This window comes from Cetorhinus maximus, chromosome 1, assembly GCF_964194155.1.
Source record: "Cetorhinus maximus chromosome 1, sCetMax3.hap1.1, whole genome shotgun sequence".
Taxonomy (NCBI): Eukaryota; Metazoa; Chordata; class Chondrichthyes; order Lamniformes; family Cetorhinidae; genus Cetorhinus; species Cetorhinus maximus.
In genome coordinates this window covers 240,177,991-240,204,677 of record NC_135879.1, presented here as the reverse complement: position 1 = coordinate 240,204,677, position 26,687 = coordinate 240,177,991, and positions in this window count along the sequence as shown.

Sequence of the window (26,687 nt, the reverse complement as noted above, 5' to 3'; positions counted from 1 at the left end):
TGGATGTGGTTGTTGAAGGTCAATCAATGCAGTCCCAGGACATCACTGCAGGAGTTCCTCAGGGTAGTGTCCTAGAAGCAACCATCTTCAGTTGCTTCATCAATGGCCTTCCTTCCATCATAAGGTCAGAAGTTATGAAGAGAGGTTGGATAGACTTGGGTTGTTTTTGTTGGAGCAGAGAAGACTGAGGAGCAACCTGATCGAGGTGTATGAGATTATGAGAGGCATGGACAGGGTGGATAGGGAGTAGCTGCTCCCCTTAGTTGAAGGGTCAGTCACAAGGGGACATAAGTTGAAGGTGAGGGGCAGGAGGTTTAGGGGGGATGTGAGGAAAACTTTTTTACCCAGAGGGTGGTGATGGTCTGGAATGCACTGCCTGGGAGGGTGGTGGAGGCGGGTTGCCTCACATCGTTTAAAAAGTACCTGGATGAGCACTTGGCACGTCATAACATTCAAGGCCATGGGCCAAGTGCTGGTAAATGGGATTAGGTAGGTAGGTCAGGTGTTTCTCACATGTCGGTGCAGATTTGATGGGCTGAAGGGCCTCTTCTGCACTGTGTGATTCTGTGATTCTGAGATTCTGAGAAGTGATCATTGCACAATGTTCAGCACCATTCGCGACTCCTCAGCCACTGAAGCAGTCCATGGCCAAATGCAACAAGACCTGGACAACATTCAGGCTTTGGCTGATAAGTGGCAAGTAACATTCACACCTCACAAGTGTCAGGCAAAGACCATCTCCAACAAGAGAGAATCTGACCTTGACATTCAATGGCATTACCACTGCTGAATCCCCCACTATCAACATCCTGGGGGTTACCATTGATTAGAAACTGAACTGGACCAGCCATATAAATACTATGGCCACTGGTGCAGGTCAGATACTGGGAATTCTGTGGCGAGTAACTCACATCCAGAATCCCCAAGGCCTGTCCGCCATCTACTAGACACAAGTTAGGAGTGTGATGGAATATTCTCCACTTGCCTGGTTGAGTGCAGCTCCAACAACACTCAAGAAACTCGATACCATCCAAGAAAAAGGAGCCCGCTTGATTGGCATCCCATCCACCACCTTCAACATCCACTCCTTGCACTACTGACGCACAGTGGCAGCAGTGTGTTGCACTGCAGGAATTCACCAAGGCTCCTTAGGCAGCACCTTCCAAACCCCATGACCTCTGCCCTCTAGAAGGGCAAGGTAGACAGATGGGAGCACCACCGCCTGGAGGTTCCCCTCCAAGACACTCACCATCCTGACTTGGAAATATATCGCCGTTCCTTCACTGTCGCTGGGTCAAAATCCTGAAACTCCCTTTCTAACAGCACTGTGGGTGTTCCTACACCACATGGACTGCAGCGGTTCAAGAAGGCAGCTCACCACCACCTTCTCAAGGGCAACTAGGGATTGGCAATAAAAATGCTGGCCCAGCCAGCAACGCCCACGTCCCATGGAAGAATAAAAAAAAATTATTTTTTTATTTTTAATTAATCCTTAAGGTATTTCAGGAGAAACCTTTTTACCCAGAGACTGGTTAGAATGTGAGTCTTGCTAGCACAGGAGTAGTTGAAGTGAATAGGGGAAGTTAGGTGAACACATGAGGGAGAAAAAATAGAAGATTAAGTTGATTGGGTTGATGAATAGAGGTGGGAGGAGACTCGTGTGGAGCATAAAGGCCAGCATGGCCCATTTGGGCTAAATGGCCTTTTTCTAGTGCTGTAAATATTATGTAATCCTATGTAGCAAAGGATCTGGAGCCAAGGCGGGCAGATGGAGTTCAGGTACAGATCATCCAGGATCGAACTGGGAGATGGAACAGGCTCAAGGGGCTGAATGGCCTCTTCCTGTTCCTGGGCAAAACAGAAAACTGTTTTTATTTTGGAGTTTGTCCCCAGTGGACTGCCTGTTCCCATCCCACTTTCTGTATTGTGAGGCTAGAGGCTGAGCCCAGGCTGCCCTGTCCCAGTTACACACTTCGTGTGACCGGGTAAGAGGCTGCAGTTAGATCTTACTGGCTGATCGCTACAGTCAAACCTGTAAAGTTCTTTGGAGCCAGGGTAAAATTCTCATAAAGCCAGGAGCAGAGAGCTGTGTGCTAATTGGCTCTGACAGTGTCCATCGTTGAAACGTTTGATAGCCCCGGTTGCTGAGGAGGGCGAGTTCATTCAGCCAGACAGTTTTAGTACAGTTCAATGAGCAAGTAAACAGACCGCAGCATGGCAGCTTTCACAGCGATCCCTCGTCTCAGTCGGAATTAAATCCTCACCAGCCTTCTCACTCTTACCTCTCATCCCAACTGCCCGTTACCACCCCCCACAACAAATATAGCCCAACATCAGCCTGCTGTTTCGCTTTCGTGGGTAAACTCACAGGGAGCTGTTCCAATCTGTGCCTGAAAGGGCTGCAGGAAACATCGAAAAAGAGAAATAACCTGAAAAGAAAATTAAAATTTTGCAGACCTCCTGGGGAAAGAGTAAGGGGAGTGGGATAAACTCTTTCAAAGAGCCAGCAGAGGCCTGATGGGCTGAATGGCTGCTTCTGTTCTGTACAATTTTGTGGTACTATGGGAATTGGGCAGTGATCTTTTTTTACCGTTTTAATACAAGTTAAGCAGAGGGTGAGAAGGGTCAATTTTAACTCGGGACAGGAATCAGGCGGGAAGAATTGAACACCAGCGTGAGGTCTGGGCCCTACTAACTCAGGCCTAATTTCAATAAAACTTCTTGCACCCCATCTGAAACTGGCAGGGACCCTTTTTTAAAAAAAAAATAATGTGTTCATGGGATTTGGATGTAGCCAGTAACTGTCAGCATTTAATGCCAAACCCAAATTGCCTTTGATGAGATGGCGGTGAGCCATCTTCTTGAGCAATGACAATCCATGTTGTTATGGGGTTCCAGGATTTTGACCCAGTGATAGTGAAGGAAGGGCAATCTAAGTCCCATCCCATGTGTGGCTTGGAGGAGATTGAAACTTACAGAATACTGAGAGGCCTGGATAGAGTGGGACGTGGGGAAGATGTTTCCATTAGTAGGAGAGACTAGGATCCCAGGGCACAGCCTCAGAGTAAGGGGAAGACCTTTTAGAACAGAGACGAGGAGAAACTTCTTTAGCCAGGAAGTGGTGAATCTATGGAATTCATTGCCACAGAAGGCTGTGGAGGCCAGGTCATTGAGTGTATTTAAGACCGAGATAGATAGGTTCTTGATTGGTAAGGGGATCAAAGGTTACGGGGAGAAGGCGGGAGAATGGGGTTGAGAAACTTATCAGCCATGATTGAATGGTGCAGCAGACTCGATGGGCCGAATGGCCTAATTTCTGCTCCTATGTCTTATGGTCTTATGGAGAACCTGTTGTCGGTGGTGTTGCTGCCCTTGTGCTGGAGGTCCCGGGTGTGGGAGGTGTCGCTGAATAAGAGTGGGGGAGGGTGGTGGTGGCAAGAACAAGGGTTGGTTCAGGGAGCTCTGATTGAAGACCACAGGGAACAGTTCCTGGCTTGAATCTAATGCTGGTGAGCTGGTGGCTGTGGTCAGAATGAAAATATTGTCACTGTAGGAGGTAAGGCCGGGGCTGGGGCTCCTCACGGCCCACAGGAGTTCCACATAAAAGTGAACCGCTCACCCTGGACCTCTACTGCCCACTCCCTTCCCTCCATGCTGGCTGCGGCCTGTAGGCCTTCTGAGATTTTTCAGTGGTGTCATCAGCCCGCGACTTTATAAAACAGGCCCCCGCCATCCAGGGAGTGGGAGGCCCCTCCTCTGCCCAAGCTGAGGTCAGCGAGGATGGCCGGGGGAAGAAAGATGGCGGGAACATGACAGAAATGCTGCCTGATCATCACCCTTCACCCCCACCATCCCAAATGCGCCCAGAAAAAATGGTCAAACTTGGGAAATGACTGGTACTGGTCTGAGCTGGAGCTCCATTTTAAGGTATACAAGATCCGTTCAGACCAGTACCAGTCGTTTCCCAAGTTTTACTGGTTTTTCTTCTGCAGTGGGTGGGCTGGGCTAAAATGGGGTTGAGAAACTTATCAGCCATGATTGAATGGCGGAGCAGACTCAATGGGCCGAATGGCCTAATTTCTGCTCCTATGTCTATGGTCTTATGGTCTTATAACGTTAGGATAGTAACAACAGCCAACTACAACAACAACTTCCATTTATACAGCGCCTTTGACATAGTAAAACATCCCAATTCTTCACAGGAGCATTATCAGGAAAAAATTGACACCAGGTAAAAAAGTACTTGTAGAATTAGGGTGTTGAGGGCTGAAAGGTGGCGAAATGTGTGGGACTGGAGAAACCGTACTGCCCACATGATGATGTAGGAGAGAGTCACATGGCTAAGAGGCTAAAGGAGAAAGCTCATGGCTTAGACTGAGTAATACATGTATGTGTATCTGTAAATAGTTATGTTCATAAAATAAACCAGTTATTGTTCAGAGACATCTACATCTCTGCAACTTCCTTAGCCAGCCCAAACCAACATACAACAATATTGAGAACAGATGACCAAACTTGGTCAAAAGAGGTAGAATTTAAGGACCATTGTAAAGAAGGCGAAAGAGAGAGAGAGAGGTGAAGGGGTTCAGGGTCGGAGTTACAGAGCTGAAGGCATGGCCAACAATTGTGGGGCAACGATAACGGGGGATGCGTTAGAGGCCAGAACTGGAGGAGAGCAGGGATCTCAGGGAGCTGTAGGAGGTTACAGAGAAAGAGAGAAGAAAGGAGTGGGTGTGAGGTCATGTAAGAATTACAAAACAAGGATAAGAATTTTAAAATCCTAATATGTTAACAATTGCTCCTCCAAAATTCATGACAATATCCAAAGCTTGGTGTTAGTCAACAAAACTCAGAGCTCAGTCATGGAAACTGAAGGGGAGCTGGGGGAGGAGCAGTGGGAAGGAAATCTGGGATCAGTATCCATTGGCCACTATCAAAGGGAAGCAATAATGATTTTAATAACTGGAGCAGGACTTGCATAGACAGCTGAAAATAGATGGGGAAAAAAGTCATGAAGGTAGGTATTAGCTATCAGGAAAGATTGAACAGACTGGGTCTCTTTCTCTAGAGAAAAGAACACTTGAGAGGTAGCCTGACAGAAGTCTTATGAAAGAAGGATTATGAAAGGGTTTGATCGAGTAGATGTACAGAAGATGTTTCCACTTACGGGCAAGACCAGAACTGGAGTTGATAAATATAACATAGTCACAAATAAATTCAATAGGAAATTCAGGAGAAACATCTTTACCCGCAGAGTGGTGAGAGTGTGGAACTCGCTCGCCAAGGGAGTGGTTGAGGTGAATAGATACATTTAAGGGGAAGCTAGATAAGTACAGAGGGGAGAATGGAGGTGAAGGATATGTTGATGGGTATACATAAGGAACCTCATGTGGAGCATATACATCGGCTACTTGGCTGAGTGGCCTGTTTCTGTTCTGTAAATCCTTTATAAGGCATTGTAAGTGGAGAGACATTGGAAAGACATGAAGGGGAAAAAGAGAAATTGTTCCAAAGCGGAAGTGAAGGTAGATGGGGTGAAAACAAGAAAGAAAATAGACCTGACAGGAAAGGTCAGAAGTTGGTACCAAAGAGTTTTATGTGGTTTTAATTTAGATTTAGTTACAGAATGCTTTATGTAACTGGGCTGTCGTCCAAATATTGCACATCAATCAGTCTCCAAGTGTAATTTATACACCAAGCAGCGCCCAAGCATGGCGAGTCTTGGCTAACCAGCTATGCCACTCATCAGGGTCCCAGCCCATTGACACCATTACTCTTCCTGCTCCTGGAGTTTCATATGAGCCTCCCCCGCCGCCCCCCACCCACCCCCACCACCTTCATGTTGTGGGACTCTCTTGTCAGGAGGAGCCTGAAGACCTCCTCCCACATGTTGCAATTGTGAGGCCTTGCCTGAAGTACTTGATGAGTGAGCGTGAGAATCCCAGGAGCCTTTGCTCTCTCCAGGGCTGGAAGACATCCACGATGACCTTCAAGAGCATGCTTTTTTTTTTGTTCACATGCTTTGCCATGCATTGCAGATTAATTACACCCATTTAACGTGACCTGCTTCAGCTCAACTATTGTTGAAGCCCTCACCCTTGCCTGTGTGACGTCTCTAGACTTGTCAGTTCCAACGCTCTCACGGCCAGTCTCTCAGCTTTCACCCTCCAAAAACTTGGGTGTATTCAAAACTCTGTTGCCCATGCCCTAACTCACACCAAGTCCTGGTTACCCATCGCCCCTGCATTGGCTTCCAGCCTGGGAATGCTGCAATTGTAAAATTCTCATCCAAATTTTCAAATCTGCCCCTCCACGTCCTCTACCCTCCCGATCTCTGTAATCTCCTCCAGCCCTCCTGAGAACTCTGCACTCCTCTAATTTCGGCCTTTGATTGGAGTTTTGCAGTTCCATCATTGGAGACCGAGCCTTCAGCTGTCCCTGCCTGAAACTCTGGAATTCCCCAAATCCTCAAACCTCTCTACTTTGCCCTCTGTCTTTAAGGTGCTCCTTACAGCTTAGCTCTTTGACAAAACATTTGATCATTTTTCCCAATGTAGCTCAGAGTCAAATAATGTCTAGTAACTCCTGTGAAATGCCTTGGGATGTTTTACTATATTCGAAGGCACTATCTAAATGCAAGTTGGTTTTGTTGTTATAGAAGTCCTATGCAGCATGAAAGAGCTATGTGCTGCTAGTGAGATTTCAACTCAAGGCCTCAGGAGGCTCTTAACTGCTTGGCATAGCTGGTGACTCTGTGTGATACGGTATAACGAGTGGTAGCGAGCCAACAGCCTGGTTTACATCCCTCTCTCAATTTTCAATTCTTGAGTATTGCTGAGAAAAGAGACATGTTGAAGCATTTGGTCTTGCACTCATCAGGACACTTCACAAGAATATTAATATAAGGGGAAAACAGCAGTTATACTCCGCTCATACAGTATAAATTGTTGTTTTCCTGTTATATCAAAGTGTCCTGATGAGTGCAAGATGAAAACCTCGACATGCCTCTTTTTTCAGCAACACTTAAGTTCTGTACTTCTGTATTTTCATTTCAATTGAAGTAAATTGAGAGGATCACCCACTTACTATACATGATAAGACAAACTTGCATTTATAAAACACCTCTCACAACCTCCAGATGCCCCAAAGTACTTTACAACCACTGAAGTGCTTTCGAAGTGTAGTCACTTGTGTAATGTCGGAAATGCAGCACTAATTTGCACACGTACAAACAGCAACGTGATAATGAGCAGATTATCCATTTTAGTGATATTGATAGAGGGATTAAAATTGGACGGGCTACAGGGTGAACGCCTTTGCTCCTCTTTGAAATAGGGTCATCACATCTAATATGTCCACCCAAGAAAGAAATGGAGCCTCGTATTAACCTCTCGCTTGAAAAACAGCTCCTCTCATAGTGCAGCACTCCCTCAGCGCTGCACTGGAGTGCAGGCCTAGGTTCTGTGTTTAAGTTGAAACCACCATCTTCTGACTCAGGGGCAAGAATGCTGCCCACCAGGTCACAGCTGACACCTGGGCAACATCTACCCCCTTATGTTTTACAACAATAATGACCGTCTCCTCAATAGCTCAAGATATCATCTTTCTTCCCAAAATATTCAAATCCTGAAGGCCACACCAAACAGTCTGTCAGTATAAATAATAATATTTAATATGTTTCCAGTCCATTTAGAAAGGAGGCATTGCTGGACCTGGTTCTTGGGAATGAGGTGGGACAAGTAGGGGAATGTTTAGGGGACAGTGATCATTGTATCATAGACTAAGGGCAAGGACAAGGAGCAATGCAAGGTGAAAATAATTATTTGGGGGAAGCCAACTTCAATAGGCTAAGAATGGATCTGGCCCAGAAGAATTGGAATCAGAGATTAGCAGGGAAAGCAGTAACTGAACAATGGGCACGTCATGTACAGTCAAGTTATATTTCTATGAAGGGGAAAGGAAGGGTAAACAAACAGAGAGCTCCCTGGATGATGAAAGAGAGATTAGGATGAAGCAGAAAACATGTGTTTCTGACATGTCAGGCGGATAGAACAACTGAGAGCCAGACCGAATATAGAAGGTTCAAGGCGGGAAGTGTAAAAGCAAAGAGAAGCAAAGAGAGAGTATGAGAAGAGACTGGCAGCTAACATAAAAGGGAATCCAAAAGTCTTCTATAGGCATTTGATAGTGAAAGACTGATAGGAGAAGGACATTGATTAGGGACCAAAAGGGGTCTCACACAGGGAGGCAGGTTGAGCATGGTTGAGGTACTTACCAAGGAAGAAAATGCTGCCAAGGTCATGGTGAAAGAGGAGGTAGTTCAGACACTTGAAGGGTTTAAAATTGACAAGGAGAAGGTATTGGATAGGCTGTTGATAAGGCACCGGAGATGCATCCAAAGATACTAAAGGAACTGAGAGTAAAAATTGTGGAGGCACAAATCATAACCTTTCAAGCTTCCTTAGACTGAGGGATGCTGCTAGTGGACTGAAGAATTGCCAATGTACAACCTTGTTCAAAGAAAGGGTGTAAGGACAAGCCCAGCAACGACAGGCTAGTCAGTTTAAGTCCGGTAGAGGGGAAACTTTTAGAAATGATAATTCGGGACAAAATTCATAGTCACTTGGTCAAATGTGGGTTAATTAAGGAAAGCCAGAATGGATTTGTTAAGAACAAATCGTGCTGAACTAACTTGCTTGAGTTTTTTGATGAGGTAACAGAGAAGGTTGATGAGAGTTGATGAGGATAATGTTCTTGATGTGGTATATATGGACTTCCAAAAGGCATCCAATAAAGTGGCACACAACAGACTTGTGAGCAAAGTTAGAACTCATGGAATAAAGGGGACAGGAGCATCATGATAGCAACAAAATTGACTGAGTGACAGGTAAGAAAGCTTATTGGTGAACTGTTGTTTTTTTGGATCGGAGGAAGGTTCCCCAGGGGTCAGTGTTAGGATTGCTATTTCTTCTGATATATATTAATGACCTCAGTCTTAGTGTACAGGGCGCAATTTCAAAATTTGCGGATAAGACGAGACTTGGAAGTATTGTGAACCGTGAGGATGATAGTGTAGCAATTCAAAAGGACATTTGGAATGGGTGAACAGGTGGCAGGTGAAATTTAAGGCAGAAAAGTGTGAAGTGATTCATTTTGGTGGGGAGAATTCAGAGGGTTTTAGAATGAGGGCAATGGATACAAGATAAGTTGTAACAGAGATAGGACAGGAGTAACCCCTTCACACAGAAAGTTGCGAGGCTGTGAACGTACTATCAAAGACGATGATTGAAGCAAAAACCTTTCTATCAAAATTCTTTTAGAGCAGGTGCAGCACAGCTTAGGTACAGAGCCCAGATCTCCCTATACTTCACCCCTCTTCATGCCCTCTCCAAAAACTGTGGAGAATGTATTTCCAACCACACTGCACTGGTGCAGCACTCAGTAGAGAGGATGAGACCAATCAGCAAATTGTAATGAAACTGGTTTTTAAAACAAGGTGGAATACTTGAAGTTGAGCATCTCGACAGCTTTGAGGTCCAATATCTAACCTGGAGTGAGCTGCAGTATCCTGCAGATACACATGAGGAAGGCTGTAAATAAACATTTTTATCTCTATCACAAGCTGCATCATCCTCCACCCCCCCTCCATCCCTTCCCCGCCCTCCTCCATCCCTGTTTGCCCTTCTCCATCCGTATCTGCCCTCCTCCATCCCTGCCCACCCTCCTCCATCCGTATCTGCCCTCTTCCATCCCTGCCCACGCTCCTCCATCACTCATCCCAATGTTTTAGGCTGAGCCAGACTCTTGCAACAACGCTGGGCGATCTGTTTGACCTCAAGCTGATTTTCTGGCCTGGTCTCTACCCAGTGAATAAGATCGCCTGCTTCCACTTCCAACACATTCTTCATTCCACCACCACCCCCCTGCACACCCCTCCCCACCCAGCTCAGCTCACTCACCACTAACACCTTTGCTATGCATTTGGCACCTCCAGTCAAATACTAGTTAGCCTGTCCCTGAGGATATTGGGCCCAGCTCTGTTACCTTCCATCTTACAAACACATGCATGCAAATATGTATACATAATATACACACACACTCACTCACACACACGCACACGCATATATTATATATAACATACACATATACAGATATATATATATATATATAAACATACATACACACACGCACCATGAACTGACTTCAGGAAATTGCTGTCACAGTTGATTAAGTTTGGTTTCTCCAGACTTTACTAATTTGTACAAATGGGATATGAGGGAAGACATACATCAGCTCCCTGCAGCTCAGTAGCACGAGGTAGTAAAAGCAGAAGGTATTGACGGAGGTTGTACGGGGAGGGGGCGGCCTGGAAATCCACAGCCTCCGGACCATCCCCATATGTCACATTCCATTCAGCAAGAGTCATTTGTTTTAAAATTTCCCATTCCTTTTTTGTCTCGATTTCTAAATACTTCTTGTGGGAGGGAGAAGCGGGTATTTCTCAGCGTCTGTTCATCGTCTCCCAGCTCGTTGTAACGCTCGTTGAACGCAAGTGACACTCGGCAAAAGTCAATGAGTTAATGGGTTCCGCCCTTCATTTGGCAGGGGCGGGGGGTGGGGGGGAATGTGCACCAGAATGAAACATTAGGAAAAAGAAACAAGGTGCACAGAAACTGGGAGAGGCAGTTAGCAATGGAGTGGGTGAGGGTGGGGAGGCTGGAAGACGGTGGTGTAGTGGTAACGTCACTAGTAATCCAGTGCCAAGGCTAATCCTCTGCGGGCACAAGTTCAGATCCCACGGCAGCTGATGGAATTTAAATTCAATTAATAAAATCTGAAATTGAAAGCTAGTTTCAGTAACGGGGACCATGAAACTATCATTGATTGTCATAAAAACCCAACTAGATCACGAATGTCCTTGAGGGAAGGACATCTGCCGTCCCCACCCCCTTCCCGTTTCTTCCCCCTCCCTTTGGTTTTTTCCAATAAATTATATAGATTTTTCTTTTCCCACCTATTTCCATTATTTTTAAATCTATAACTGTAATGCCCTGTCAGCCTTTCCACCCCACCCCCACTAGAGCTGTACCTTGAGTGTCCTGCCATCCATTCTTAATTAGCACATTTTCTTAGATAATATCACCACCTTCAACACCTCTTTGATCCTTTTGTCTGTGACATCTTTTGATTATCTGCTCCTATCACTGCTTGCTTGTCCCTACAACCACCCCACCCAACTTCTCTCCGCCCCCCCCCACCCCCCCTCCAACCTTAAAGCAGCTTATATTTCACCCCTCTCCTAACTTTACTCAGTTCTGCCGAAGGGTCATGAGGACTCGAAACGTCAACTCTTTTCTTCTCCGCCGATGCTGCCAGACCTGCAGAGTTTTTCCAGGTAATTCTGTTTTAGTCCTTACCTGGTCTGGCCTACATGTGACTCCAGGCCCACAGCAATGACTCTTAGCTGCCCTCTGAAATGGCCAAGCAAGCCACTCAGTTCAAGGGCAACTAGGGATAGGCAACAATTGCTGACATTGACAGCGACGCCCACATCCCATGAAATGAATAATTTTAAAAAAGTAAAGAACGGTTCAGAAATCAGAATGAGCTGGCAGGGGAATAAAGCAAGGTTTCAAGGTTTGGAGAGCATGTATGGAAATGCCCCAGGCATGGTAAATAAGGGTGGTGAGCTGCAGGCTCAAGTCATCACATGGGACCATGACATAGTGGCAATGACAGGGAGTCCAGCCTCAAATAAGGGGAGGAATGGGAAATTAATATTCCTGTTCATGAGGGATAATGTAGTTGAGGGGATCAGAGTCTCTTTTGTTAGAATAAGGGAACAATAGAGGAGTTATTACGCTACTGGGTGTACAGTAATATTTACCAAATAGTGAGAAGATTATTTGGGTGCAATTTACAGGCAGGCAAGACCACAGAGTAATGATATTGTAGGACTTCAATTATCCTAATATAGATTGGCCAAGCAAAGGTAAAAGGCAAAGAGGTGGAAGAATTCCTGAAATGTGTACAAGAGAACTTTTATTATGAAGTTACAAAGTATTCGCATCTCAGAAATTGGCCATTTGGCCCAGTAGATTCATGTTGGCATTTATACTCCACACAAGCCCCCTCTCACATCTCTTTGTCTAAACCCCATCTACATATTCTCTATTCCTTTCTCCTTCATGTGCTTACTTAGTATGTTCTTGATAAACACTTTCTTTTGCGTAATAAAGCGACCCAAGGTTCTTCACAGGAGTGTTCTCAGACACTGAGCCAAAGAAGCAAAATATTAGGTTTTGAGAACGCTACAGGCGTTCCAGTCAACACTTTTAAAAATTGAACACAAAGAAGCTTTTAAGATGGCCGCCCCAAATCATGTAACTTTTGGCACTTGGACTACAGGCAGTATCAAGCCTCCAGTGAATATCTAGTTAAACATGAGCATAGGTGATGAGGGTACTTCACAGCCACTTATGGAATTCACACATCTCATTGTTTAAGATGGGCCAACGCCTAAAGACTATGGAGTTTCCAGACTGCCTGTCTCCATGCTTTGTACTGGACAAAAGGGAAGATCGAAACTCAATAGCCACTATAAACTTCCCATTGTATCAGGATGGCCTCCTACATCCAAACTAGATTGGCAGGGAAGGCATTCTTTTCTTCTCCACCGATGCTGCCAGACCTGCTGAGTTTTTCCAGGTAATTCTGTTTTTGTTTTAGATTGGCAGGGTCTCAGAACTGTTAACCCAGTGGTCATGTAAGCAAAGCTAACTTCAGGGGCTTATTACCCCAGGACCCAGCAAATCCATAAGAACCATCAGTCATGAGCCAGAATCTGAAACTAGCTGCAAATTATCAAACAGTCAAAGATCTTAACCAAAGATCAAAGTTCATCTGAGAACCAAACTCCTAGATATTCGACTACAAGGAACTTCACAACCTGCTGTGAACCATCAGCTTTACAAGACCATCACTTCAATTTTAAATCATTGAATCCATTCAAGAAACCATAGGCCTGCCGCTTGAGAGGCCGAAATAGTAAATCAGGGACTGAATTAACTGTAATCTGTAAAAGTGAACTATCTTTACCTGTATCCAAACTCTGTATGTGTGTGTGTGTGTGCGCTCCTGTGCACACGCATGTGTGTGTGTATGCACGTGTGTGCATGCGTGTGAGACTGAGTGACTGATGTGTTACTTCAGGCTAAGTGTATGACAATACCTAACTTTCTTTATTTTAAACACATGAAAGCTTGCTGCTGAGTTATTCAATTGGAATACAAGCTGTAAGGGTAAGAAAAGACACACCTCTTTCCATACAAAACATACCGATCATGGGCAGTAAGTGGGCAAATGCATTTTGTCCATGATAGCATGAATGGGAAGAATGTAAAGATATCGGATCTTGAAGAGGTTATAGAGAGCATGGGTGAGGGAGGGAGGGGGGTGGGGAAAGGTGTTGCACGGCTATGATTGAACAAAAAGATGGTAATTTTAAATTTGAGGCCAGTGTTGGTCAGTGAGCACAGGGGATAATACCCCTACCCAACAAAAGTCTTTCAATTTCAGTTTTGAAATTTTGATATGTCCTTCCTGACATCACCCTGAATGGGCCCGGCTCTAATTTTAAAGTTGTCTTAAGGATTTGCGTTCCAGTCTCTGCCGTGTTCGGTCACCAAACTCTCCTCAGCCTGACCAATCATGCCTCTCAGAACGAAGCCAGTTTTGGGGTAAGATGCCTTGACATTTGTAACCGGGATGTTAAGATTTCTTAAAGAAGAGGAAATTCCTGAAGAGTGGATGAATTAATGATCATTTATTTTAGTCAAAGTAGGGGGAAACGTGCCTTTTCCTTCTGACCTCAGCTCCCTACCCTTATAATGAAGATAAATGCAAGCAGCTTAAATCAATCAGCAATTGTTGCAAAACACATTGGTGCTGGAGACATTATCCCCTGTGACTTTGCAGGCCTGACTTTTTACAGGCCAAGATTTGGTCACCCAGGCAACAGCAACAGTGGGTCTTAGCCCCAACATCAACAGATCAAGATTTGATCCATCCAGAAACTGCAGATGGAGGCACTTTTACTCCTTTTTATTTCCTTCCTCTCTTACCTTTACCTTCAAACGCTGCAGATATTTCTCCAACAAGTGACACACCAGGAAGGAAAGAGATGGTCATCTATCTTAAAGCAGTTCACATCCAGTGAATTGCTTTGTGACACAGTGACTGTTTCATTGCACCAATCATTTTGCGCACAGTTAGATTCCGCCAACAGTGATGACCTGATCATCTGTTTCTCTGGGGATGTTGGTTGGTGGGGGAGTGCAGGGCATGGAGGAAAATGAAGGCTGGTCAGGAGGTCAGGAAAACTTCCCGAGTGTCTTCAAAACTTCCATGTACAGCATGACCTGAATGTTTGGATGTCCCAACGACATCGCCTTCAACAAAGCATCATTCCTTCAGTATTGCCAACTCTGATTGGGCATTTCCCTGGAGGTTTCATTGCTTGGTCTTCCACCTCCAGCCAATCCTTTCCACCATTGGTCACCCAATATGTCTATCCTCAGGGCGCAACTCCTTCCAAGCCATTGACTGATTTGCGAATCTTGGCTGTCTGTCAATCCACCCACCCTCACTCCAACATTTTTATACCTAGCAAATAAAAGTGATCAAAGAAAATATAACATTTTTTTAATGGCACCTATGAGTAATAAGAACAAGAATAGCCTATTCATTCATGGGATGAGGGTAGAACCATAGAACACTACAGCACAGAAAACAGGCCATTCGGCCCTTCTAGTCTGTGCCGAAATATTATTCCACTAGTGCCATTGACCTGCACCTAGTCCATATCCCTCCAGACCTCTCCCAACCATGTATCTATCTAATTTATTCTTAAAACTTAAGAGTGGCCCCGCATTTACCACGTCAGATGGTAGCTCGTTCCACACTCACCACTCTCTGAGTGAAGAAGTTCCCCCTAATGTTCCCCCTAAACCTTTCTCCTTTCACCCTAAAGCCATGTCCTCTCGTGTTTATTTCTCCTAATCTAAGTGGAAAGAGCATACTCGCATTTACTCTGTCTATACCCCTCACAGGTGTCGCTGGCTAGGCCAGTACTTATTGCCCATCCCTAATGGCCCTTGAGAAAGTGGGTGAGCTGCCTTCTTGAACTGCTGCAGTCCATGTGGTGTAGGTACACCCACAGTATTGTTAGGGATGTAGTTCCAGGATTTTGACCCATCGACAGTGAAGGAACGGCAACATATTTCCAAGTCAGGATGGTGAGTGATGGTGTTCCCATCTATCTGCTGCCCTGGTCCTTCTAGATGGTAGCAGTCGTGGGTTGGGAAGTTGCTGTCTAAGGAGCCTTGATGAATTCCTGCAGTGCATCTTGTAAATGGTACACACTGCTGCTACTGTACATTGGTGGTGGAGGGACTGAATATTTGTGGAATGGGGTGCCAATCAAGCGGGCTGCTTTGTCCTGGATGGTGTCAAGTTTCTTGAGTGATGTTGGAACTATTCATCCAGGGAAGTGGAGAGTATTCCATCACATTCCTGACTTGTGCCTTGTGGATGGTGGACAGGCTTTGGGGAGTCAGGAGGTGAGTTACTTGCTGTAGGATTGTTAGCCTCTGACCTGCTCTTGTATCCATGCTGTTCATGTGGCTAGTCCAGTTCAGTTTCTGGTAAATGGTAACCCCCAGGATGTTGATAGTGGGGGATTTAGTGATGGAAATGTCATTGAATGTCATGGGGCGATGGTTAGGCTCTCTCTTGTTGGAGATGGTCATTGCCTGGCACTTGTGTGGCATGAATGTTACTTGCCATTTGTCAGCCCAAGCCTGGATATTGTCCAGGTCTTGCTGCATTTGGACATGGACTGCTTCAGTATCTGAGGAGTCATGAATGGTGCTGAACATTGTGCAATCATCAGGGAACATCCCCACTTCTGACCTTATGATGGAAGGAAGGTCATTGATAAAGCCGCTGAAGATGGTTGGGCCTCAGACACTTACTTGAGGAACTCCTGCAGTGATGTCCTGGAATTGAGATGATTGACCTCCAACAACCACAACCATCATCTTTTGTGTTAGGTATGGCTCCAACCAATGGAGAGTTTTGCCAATGATTCCCATTGACTCCAGTTTTGCTAGGGCTCCTTGATGCCACACTTGGTCAAATGCAGCCTTGATGTCAAGTGCAGTGACTCTCACCTCACCTTGGGAGTTCAGCGCTTTTGTCCATGTTTGAACCAAGGCTGTAATGAGGCCAGGAGCAGAGTGACCCTGGCGGAACTCAAACTGGGCATCAGTGAGCAGGTTATTATTAAGCAAGTGCCGTTTGATAGCCCTGTCAATGACCTCTTCCATCACTTCGTTGATGATGTAGAGTGGACAGATAGGGTGGTAATTGGCTGGGTTGGATTTGTCCTGATTTTTCTGTACAGGACATACCTGGGCAATTTACCATATAGCTGGGTAGATGCCAATGTCGTAGCTGTACTGGAGCAGTTTGGCTAGGGGCGCAGCAAGTTCTGGAGCACAGGTCTTCAGTGCTATTGCCGGAATATTGTCAGACCCACAGCCTTTGCAGTATCCAGTGTCTTCAGCCGTTTCTTGATATCATGTGGAGTAAATCAAATTGGCTGAAGACTGGCATCTGTGATGCTGGGGACCTCCGGAGGAGTCCGAGATGGATCATCCACTCAGCACTTCTGGCTGAAGATTTTTGCGAATGCTTCAGCCTTTTCTTTAGCATTGAAGTGCTGGGGATTGTGGGGATTAATGAAATAGAGAGGGACAAGGACATGGAGGGATTGAAAACAAGGATGAGAATTTGTATGCCAGCTCTCTACTGGCCTGGTCTCTGTTGGTCAGTGTGAGGTGTATCTGAGTCCCACAATGCTGGAGTTAGGCAGTGAGGAACAGTCAGCAATCTGCTGGTGTCCTGAGCTAACCCATGATCTCTATAATTATTTTACAATTCCAATTTCCAGATTGAATTTAATTGCCAATGGTAATGGAATAGCTTGAGTCAATGTCGGGTCTCATTGGTCTGAATCATTAACTTTCTTCTCTGCACAGATGCAGCCAGATCTGATGAGTATTTCCAGCATTTTCTGTATATATTTCAAATCACGCACTATTCTCACTACTCAGCATCCTCGCTGCGCCCACAGTCATCCCAAATGACGTGTCACAGTTACGTAGGAAGACTATTGGTCCTGATTAGTGGACAATTTGACAGGCATGATCCTAAACTAAACGAGATATGCCTCTTGTTCATAGGATCACAGAAATGAATAGCACAGAAGGGGGCCATTCAACCCATTGTGCTGGTGCTGGCTCTTTCAAAGAGCCATCCAATTTAGCCCCGCACCCCTCCATTATCACCACGAAAATTAGTCTTCTTAAAGTACATGTCCAATTGTTTCTGAAACTTTATTTCCACTACCCCTTAACCTTCTCTGCCCCAAGGAGAACAATCCCAGCATAAAAACATAAGAACATAAGAAATAGGAGCTGGAGAGGGCCATTTGGCCCATCATGCCTGCTTCGCCAGTCAATAATCATGGCTGGTCTGGACTTCTGTCTTGTCTGGCTTGTAGCCACTGTGCATGGCTTCATTTCGTGTGCCTCTCTCTGCTGCTGTGTACGCCCTCCTTCTTGTCCGGACTGACGACAACCTGTACTGCGACCGGCCACTGTCTTGCAGCATTACAACCACAGTCGAATTGAAGGGAGCTTCTGTGGGCTTCGGTGCTGCTTGGTGGCTTGAACGGTGAACAGGCACCGTGAACTCCGCAGGGACCGAAGTGGTGATGCAGGCCCGGCTTTTATTTCCCACCTTGGGGACGCTTTGGCTGCTCTAGTCACTCTCCCTTTAAGTGTACAGGGTATGTGGCCTTAACTCCACTTTCTTGCCCGCCCTCCATAACACTCAACTCCCTTGTCAATCAAATACCTGTCTAACTCAGCTTTGAATACATTTAATGACCCAGCCTCCACTGCTCTCTGGGGAACAGAATTCCAAAGACTAACAACCCTCTGAGAGAAGAAATTCCTCCTGAACTACACCTTAAATGGGGGACCCCTTTATTTTTAAACTGTGTCTCCTAGTTCTAGATTCCCCCATGAGGGGGAACATCCTCTCAGCATCCACCCAGCCCCCAGCCCCCTCAGAATCTTAGACGTTTCACATGATCTCCTCTCATTCTTGCAAACTCCAACAAGTATAGGCCCAACCTGCTCAACTGTTCCTTCACCAATCTCCCTTCAACATTGAAATTCCACATTTCTGGTATCATCTTGTAAACTTGCTCTGCGTGTTCTCCCAGGCCTTCACATCCTTCCTAAAGTTGGACGCCCGGAATTGTCCATAATTCCAGTTGAGGCCTAACCAGTTAAGGCTTAGCCTTCCTTGTTTTTGTGATCCAATGTTCCGATTTACAAAGCCAAGATTCCCATTGGATTCCCGCGTGAACTGACCTCAATGGTGATGCAACAGTTGGCCTCAATGTCCATGGAGGAGGGGTTGTGTTCTCATAACATGGGCGGTTACAGGCAACACAGGAGGGAAAAAACAGTTCGGACCAGGACTCTTATTTCCCAGTTTTACTGGTGTTCCATTTTAAGGTATACAAGGCCAATTTGGATCAGTATTCCTCTTTCCCAGTTTTTATTGTTTTTTTCCCTCTGGGAAGGCCCCTGGTTGCCCTTGAGAAGGTGGCAGTGTTTGGGCTTTCTGGATTCGTAGCGATTTTTTGAATGACCTGTTTGACTCTCTCTGAGCCCTTGAAGTGGTTGAATTTCCTTCGGGGTTCTCCGATCCACTGCCAGAACTCGATGGAAATGGGATCCCGAGAAAAACCACAAAGAAATTCACCTCATGAGGAATCCTGTGTCGGCACACCGTGAAGGGTTGTCTTCCCCTGTTGGGTTTGTTTCAATCACTGACCGTTATTAGATTGAGTCAGAAGGTCGTGGGTTTGAATCCCACTTCAGAGGCATGAACACGTGATTCAGAGCTGACCTTCCCAGTACAGTACTAAAGGAGTGCTACACTGTCAGAGGCGCAAACGTTCAGATTCTTTTAAACCAAGGCCTCTCTGTGTCCTCTCAGGTGGATGTGAAAGAGTCCACGGCACAATTTCAAAGAAGGGCAGGGGACTTCTCCCCTGTGACCTGGCCAGTGTTTATCCCTTAAACAACATCCTGAAAACCGATTCATGCCATTATGTTTCGCATTGCTATTTGTGGGAGCTTGCTCTGGGCAAATTGGTGGCCTTGTTTCCATATATTTACAAGCATTGTATTGGCTTTTAAGTGCCTTTGGGATGTCCTTATGTTGTCAAAGATGCCAAATAAAAGTACTAACCATATAAATGCTGTGGCTACAAGAGCAGGTCAGAGGATAGGAATCCTGCGATGAGTAACTCACCTCCTGACTCCCCAAAGCCTGTCCACGATCTACAAGGCAGAAGTCTGGAGTGATGGAATACTCTCCACTTGCCTGGATGTGTGCAGCTCCAACAACACTCAAGGAGCTTGACATCCTCCAGGACAAAGCAGCCCGCTTGATTGGCACCACATCCACAAACATTCACTCCCTCCACCACCGATGCACAGTAGCAGCAGTGTGTACCATCTACAAGATGCACTGCAGCAACTGACCAAGCTTCCCTAGACAGCACCTTCCAAACTCATGACCGATACCATTGAAAGGTCCGAGGAATGCTCTGGTACAAAATTTCAACACTCGGAGTCCAGATGCAATATTCAGATGGTTCCTTTATTCCGCATGCGGGGAGCAAACACTGGGCAATCCAGGCGCTTCTCCCCCGAGGTTCAAATGAGCAGAGTTTATATATCTTTTACTATCAGTTACAACTTAATCGTATTAGTTAGACAAAGGCCACAGCACGATGACCCCCGGTGGGCTGATAGTTGTGTTCCTGTAGAGTAATTGCAGTGCAGAGACTGGACATTGTCCTTTTTGAAGATGGCTATCAGACAGTGCGAAATGGCCTTCCCCATCTCTTGACTGAGTTATACCGTGTCCCCGCCCGTGTGTGTGTCTCCCAGTTCCTAATCGCAAATTTACAGCTGAGCCCTTTGTACAAGTTTTTAGCTTTCATGTAAGGCTGTGACTGCCTGTGTATGCTTTGGCGCCTTAGAATCATAGGATCACAGAACCACAGTGCGGAAGAGGCCCTTCAGCCCATCGAGTCCGCACCGACACGTGAGAAACACCTGACCTACCTACTTAATCCCATTTACCAGCACGTGGCCCATAGCCTTGAATGTTATGACGTGCCAAGTGCTCATCCAAGTACTTTTTAAAGGATGTGAGGCAACCCGCCTCCACCACCCTCCCAGGTAGTGCATTCCAGACCGTCACCACCCTCTAGGTAAAAAAGATTTTCCTCAATCCCCCCTAAACCTCCTACCCCTCACCTTGAACTTATGCCCCCTCGTGACTGACCCTTCAACTAAGGGGAACAGCTGCTCCCTATCCACCCTGTCCATGCCCCTCATAATCTTGTACACCTCGATCAGGTCGCCCCTCAGTCTTCTCTGCTCCAACGAAAACAACCCAAGTCTATCCAACCTCTCTTAGCTGCTGGTCCTGGCTAGCACCTTAAAATGAATCCAAATTTTCTGCATCTTCACCATACAGAAGGACAAGGGCAGCAGATAGATGGGAACACCAAGTTTCCCTCCAAGTCACTCACCATCCTGACTTGGAAATACATCGCCATTCCTTCACTGCCGCTGGGTCAAAATCCTCGGACTCCCTCCCTAACAGCACCTTGGGTGTACCTACACCACAGGGACTGCAGCGGTTCAAGAAGGCAGCTCACCACCACCTTCTCAAGGGCAATTAGGGCTGGGCAATAAATGCTGGCCCAGCCAGCGACACCCACATCCCATGAAAGAATTTTAAAAAAAAGCTTTCTAACAAAAATCATTTGCCGTGTTCTCAACATCCAAAGCTGTCTGGTGGAAGAGAGCGGCTGTAACCTTGCCCTAGAGACACAACACGAACCAACAAGTGATCTTTTCCATAACATGACCACAGAAACATTCGAACAATGGGACCTGGCTGTTGGAACGTCCGATTTAAAATAAATACATAAACCGCTCCATCAAAACCCTGCTAGCCAATGATTAATGAGGGCAGGAAATGGGGAATGGTCAGAGAGAAATGTCTACACCTTTAAAAGCATTTGGAGGGGCCACAGTTGTCCTCTAAAGTGTTTGGAGAATATATTTGTTGCTGATGTTGAAAAGGTTAATTACTGAAGGTAACCTCCCTCCCGGCTGTAACGCTCCCTGTGGGAACCTGCTGCAGGAGTCGAGTTGGATGAAACGCACGTTCAAGGGGGACTCGGGATCCAGAAAGTCTGCCCTTAGAAAGTGAGGGTTCCTCGGAGTGTGTGATCGATGGAGTTTGCCTTGTGAGATGAGGAGGGTGAGAAAGATTATGTCAGAGCGGAGGCCTCCTTACTCCTCCCTCCCTCCCTTGGCGAACTTAAAACTCATGCGTGTATGTATTTTATATCACATTTTTCATGGGAACAAATGAACAGACCAGCATCACCAAATGACTCCAGGGACGCAGTGCAATCCGTTCTATTAGCGTGGGGTGAGGAGGGGGTATCATCGAATGAGAACTTGGGACTAAGAGGAAAGAAAGACTTACATTTATATAGCACCTTTTAGGACTTCAGGGTTTCCCAAAACACTCTACAGCCAATGAAGTCCTTTTTTTGGAGTGTAGTCCTCTTACAATATAGGAGCCGCAACAGCTAATTTGTGCACAGCAGGCTCCCAAAAACAGCAACGTGATAATGGTCAGATTATCTGTTTTTGTGATGTCGTTTGAGGAATATTATCAGGGAGCTCCCCTCCTTCGAAATAGTGCAGTGGGATCTTTTTTGTTCACACTTTTCTGAGAGGGCAGACAAAGCCTCATCTCTTCTAAAAGACAGCACCACTGACTGTGCGGCACTCCCTCAGCGCTGCACTGGGAGTGCCGGCCTTCATATTGAGATCCAGTCTCTGGAGTGGAACTTGAGCCCCTTGACCTTCTGACCTGTGGGAGGATGCCTAACGTTGGTAGCTATCTGAGGGGTTTATCCTATTCCACTGCCATGAACTAGGTCATGGGAACGATTCCGGTTTATCCAACATTCCAACATCTTCATCGTCACTTTCCTGATTCCAGCTATTCGCTTGCAGGTTCCTTAAACTAAACTTATTGTCTCAATCTGCTGATGGCGGGATCTGAACTCGTATTCTTTGGATTCAGCAACATTAGCACTACACACCGGCACTCTGACTGAAGGACCCCATCTCCTCTTCCCTGCACGCTGCCTTCACCCTGCAGGAAAGTCCCGGAAGCTTGTGGCCTTCAGGCCTGAGTTAACATTTCAGCGATGCGGGGGGAAGGCCCAATGACACCATCGGGATCCAACATGACCATCAGGAAGGACCCGGCCAGCTTTAGGTGGCTGTCTTCGCTGCCTGCAGAGCAGAGCAGGTTAAAAGTTCGAAATGCTGGCACCCTGAGGGTCTTACTGATCGTGCGGGGTTGAAATCAGCGCCCGCCGATCTGTGTGGGATGCAGACACGCTCTGGCTCATTTTATGGCAGCGCCTGCCCAAATAAAGGTCCGAGGCTTGTCTATAAAACTGAGCCCGGGCCTCAATTCAACACTTTGAGTCTGCTGCTGGAGCTGTGCATCCCAAGGGGCAGCGGTTCCACTTCGACATGATCAAATTTGGGTCAGGAGAAAACAGTTTGGACCAGTACTCTTATTTCCCAGTATTTGTTTTTTTTGCTGCTTTTTCGTTCTGGGGGCAGGGGGACGAATAGAAGGTGAAGGAAGGAGGCAGCTGATCGCTGGACCTAGGGAGGTGACGTGGAGATGGGAAAGAGCGCTCTGCTGGTTCCTTGTAAAGCTGTTAAAGCAAAAAAATAAACTTGCCTTCCTGGTGACGGCTGTTTGCCCGACCACATCCTAAACAGGAAAAAAACCTAGAGTGAGAATCAGGCCCAGCTCTCAGGGAAGCCCAGCTTGGCTCTAAACCAGGATTTAGGCCCCTCATTAATGTACACAAAGAGCCTGATGGCTGTTTAAGTTGGCCACAGCTTTAGCTCGGTAACTTGGGCCCTGAAAATGGGAGTGAGACCAACTCCTACCCCCACCCTGTGTTTCGATGGCCCAGGTTCACATGAATGGGGCCCAAGGATTCAGCCCAATATTGGGCCTCAGGCCTTGTTTACATGAGCTCAGTGAGCTGCAGATGCCTGCTGGCCCTCCGCAGGAGGTCCATTAGCGAAGGGAAAGAATGACAGACTTGCATTTATATAGCGCTTTTCATGCTCACTGGGCATCTCAAAGCGCTTTACAGCCAATGAAGTATGCTCACCGTTATATTGTCGGAGGATTGAAATCAGCAGAAATTTAAATCCGGAGAGAGATTCAACAGGCACAGGAGAAAAGGAAATAGGAGCAGGAGTAGGCCATTCGGCCCCTCGAGGCTGTTCTGCCATTCAGTTAGATCATGGCTGATCTTCTGCCTCAACGCTATTTCCTGAATTATCCCCACGTCCTTGATATCTTTAATAGCTACATATCCAGAATTACCGTGCTCTCTGTGCTTGTCATTGTCTTCGTGTTTGTCTGTCTGTTGGTCTCTCTCTCTCTGTCTCTCACTGTGTCTGTCATTCTCTGATCCACCTCCCTCTCTGTCTCACATTCTCTCTGTCCATGTCATTCTGTCTCTCTCTCTCCCCCTCGGTTTGTGTATGTATCCCTCTCCCTGTATCTGCATTGCTTCCTCCGAGGGGGAGCATTGGGGTCTCACCTGCTGACGAGAGAGTTGGCGAGAGGCCTGCACTGTCTTCTCCAGGGAGGCCTGCCAATATTAAGTGCCTGAGTGACCACCGGTGGACTCTCCCTGGGATCAAGGGCCTCAAGGCAGAAATCCCGTTCCCCCCACCACACCCCCGCCCCACCCCACCCAGATAGTTGCCGGCCAGTCAGAGGCTGACATTTCTTTTGCTCACCAGCGTCACCACGGAGGTGGTGGTTGCTGCCACTGGAGGCCCAGGATCGAGGAGCGGCCTAGGCCAAACGTGAGTCATAGTAGGAGGGAGGTTGCCGGGGTTCCCTTGGGGGGGAGGAGGGGGTTGGGGGGGTTGGCAGCAAGGGCAGGGGCTGGATCTCCGCAGGCCCCCCTTTCCTGGTGCTGCGCCCCTTGAGTGCTGAACAAGGGAACCCCTCTCCCGGGAGGCCACAAGCAGCTCACACAGGTTGCCATGCACACCGCATGGTGGCAAAGGCCCAGTTAATACTAGTGTCAGTGGGACGTGGGCCGAGGGTGATCATTAGTTGGCCACTTCTCAATTGGTGGATGGGCAGGAGATCCGACCATGGGCCTTCTAGGCCACGCCTTCATTTTGATGGAGGCAGGAAGGCAGTGCGGTTGCTCACACTCCACCCTCCGGCCTGATTAAAGGCCTTTAAACACATCTGAGAGAGGACATAAAATCCCCTACCCATCCCTGTGTTTATGCCTGTGCCTCTGTCTCCCTGTATGTGTGTGTGTGTGTCTCCCTGTGTATCATTTTCTGTTTATCTTTCTCTCAGTGTCTCTCTCTACGTCTTTCTCTCTCTGCCTCTCCATCTCTGTATCTCTCCCTGTGCTTTTCTCCAGGTCTCTTTCTCTCCGTCTGCCTTTCTCACTCTCTCTCTCTCTCTCTCGCTCTCTGCCTCACGGTGGCTGTGTGTGTGGGAGGATTAGAGAAACAGATGCTGCTTGGAGTTTGTTTTCATTCCACAGCACCTGATTAGCACAGATGCTATCCGGGATTGGCGTATTTAGCCACAGTATTCAGGGCGCTTGGCTGGGGGCCATGAGTTTTTGCAAAGTCTATATTTAACGATGTCAGTGTGTTTATAGCGATGTCAGTGTGTTTACTACTTAATAAAATGAAACTGCATTCAACTGGAGCTGCTGCAGCAGATGGGAGTGAGCTGAGTGTTAACCGTCTCTCCAGATACTTTCTGATTCCTCCAATTGCAATGGAACTGGAAAGGACTACAGTTGCCAACTCTCCAGGGTTGTGCCGGAGTCTCCAGGAATTAAAGATTAGTTTCTGGGACACTGCAGCCAGCAAAACCCAGGAGGGAAACCATGCTGGCATCAAAATAAAATGCTGTTCAAAAAGATTTCTTTGCCCTCTTTGACTTACTAATATTGAAGTGTCGGATTCGATGAAGAAAGACTGTCCAAATGGACAGGCATGAACCATTCAACTTGAGGACCTATTTGCTTTCTGATTGGTCAGGGGTAGGCGGGGCAACATGAGGATTGGCACATAAGGCAACCAATGGCAGGAGTGTGGGGGTGGGGCAGCTGCAGTTCATGTGATTAAAAATTTCCAGGAATTTGCCCAACTAGAGTTGGCAACGCAACTTGGGCTAAGGGTTGGGGTTTAACAGAGGGCATCTAAACATTTGGAGCACTGAGGCGAAAAAAGCCTCCACCTTATATCATTCCACATTTCTTATCCACCTGACCCCACTGACTCAGTCCTTCTTGATCAGATTCTCTCTTTTAACCGATCCCACCCCTTCCCTTGGGGCAGCCATTCTCTCCCAAATTTGATGAGCCTATCAGCAGCAAGCACAGGAGAGAAGTGGCCTTGATTGGAGGAGCAGCTCCTTGCAGATCTTTCATTCAACTTACCCATTAGTTTGAACAGTGAGTTCACAGGCTGGATACAGAGGCTTTGGGGGCCGGGTTGTGGCCCGTGGGCCAGGCATTGGGCAAGCCTAATGTAGAGGGGGCTTTATTTTATATCTAAACCGGTGCTCTACCTGCCCCGGGAGTGTTTGATTGAACAGTGTAGAGGGAGCTTTACTCTGTATCTAACCCCGTGCTGTACCTACCCTGGGACTGTTTGATGTGACAGTGTAGAGGGAGCTTTACTCTGTATCTAACCCTGTGCTGTATCTGTCCTGGGTGTGTTTGATGGGGACAGTGTAGAGGGATCTTTACTCTGTATCTAACCCCTGTGCTGTACCTGTCCTGGGAGTGTTTGATGGGGACAGTGTAGAGGGAGATTTACTCTGTGTCTAACCCTGTGCTGTACCTGCCCTGGGAGTGTTTGATGGGGACGGTGTAGAGGGAGCTTTACTCTGTACCTCACCCTGTGCTGTACCTGTTTGTGTGTGTTTGATGGGGACAGTGTAGAGGGAGATTTACTCTGTCTCTGACCCTGTGCTGTATCTGTCCTGGGAGTGTGTGATGGGGACAGTGTAGAGGGAGATTTACTCTGTCTCTGACCCCGTGCTGCACCTGTCCTGGGAGTGTGTGATGGGGACAGTGTAGAGGGAGATTTACTCTGTATTTAACTCATGTTTTACGTGCCCTGGGAGTGGTGGTAGGACATAGTAACAGAGGAGAGGTAGTTTGAATTGAACCCGTGTTTAGGGGAGCTGATTCAGTAGACCTCCGGTTTCTAGACCTCTAAAATATCAGCAAAATAATGCAGATGCTGGAAATCTGAAATAAAAACAGAAAATGCTGGAAAAGCTCAGCAGGTCTGGCAGCATCTGTGGAGCGAGAAACAGGGTTAACGTTTCTAGAGAAA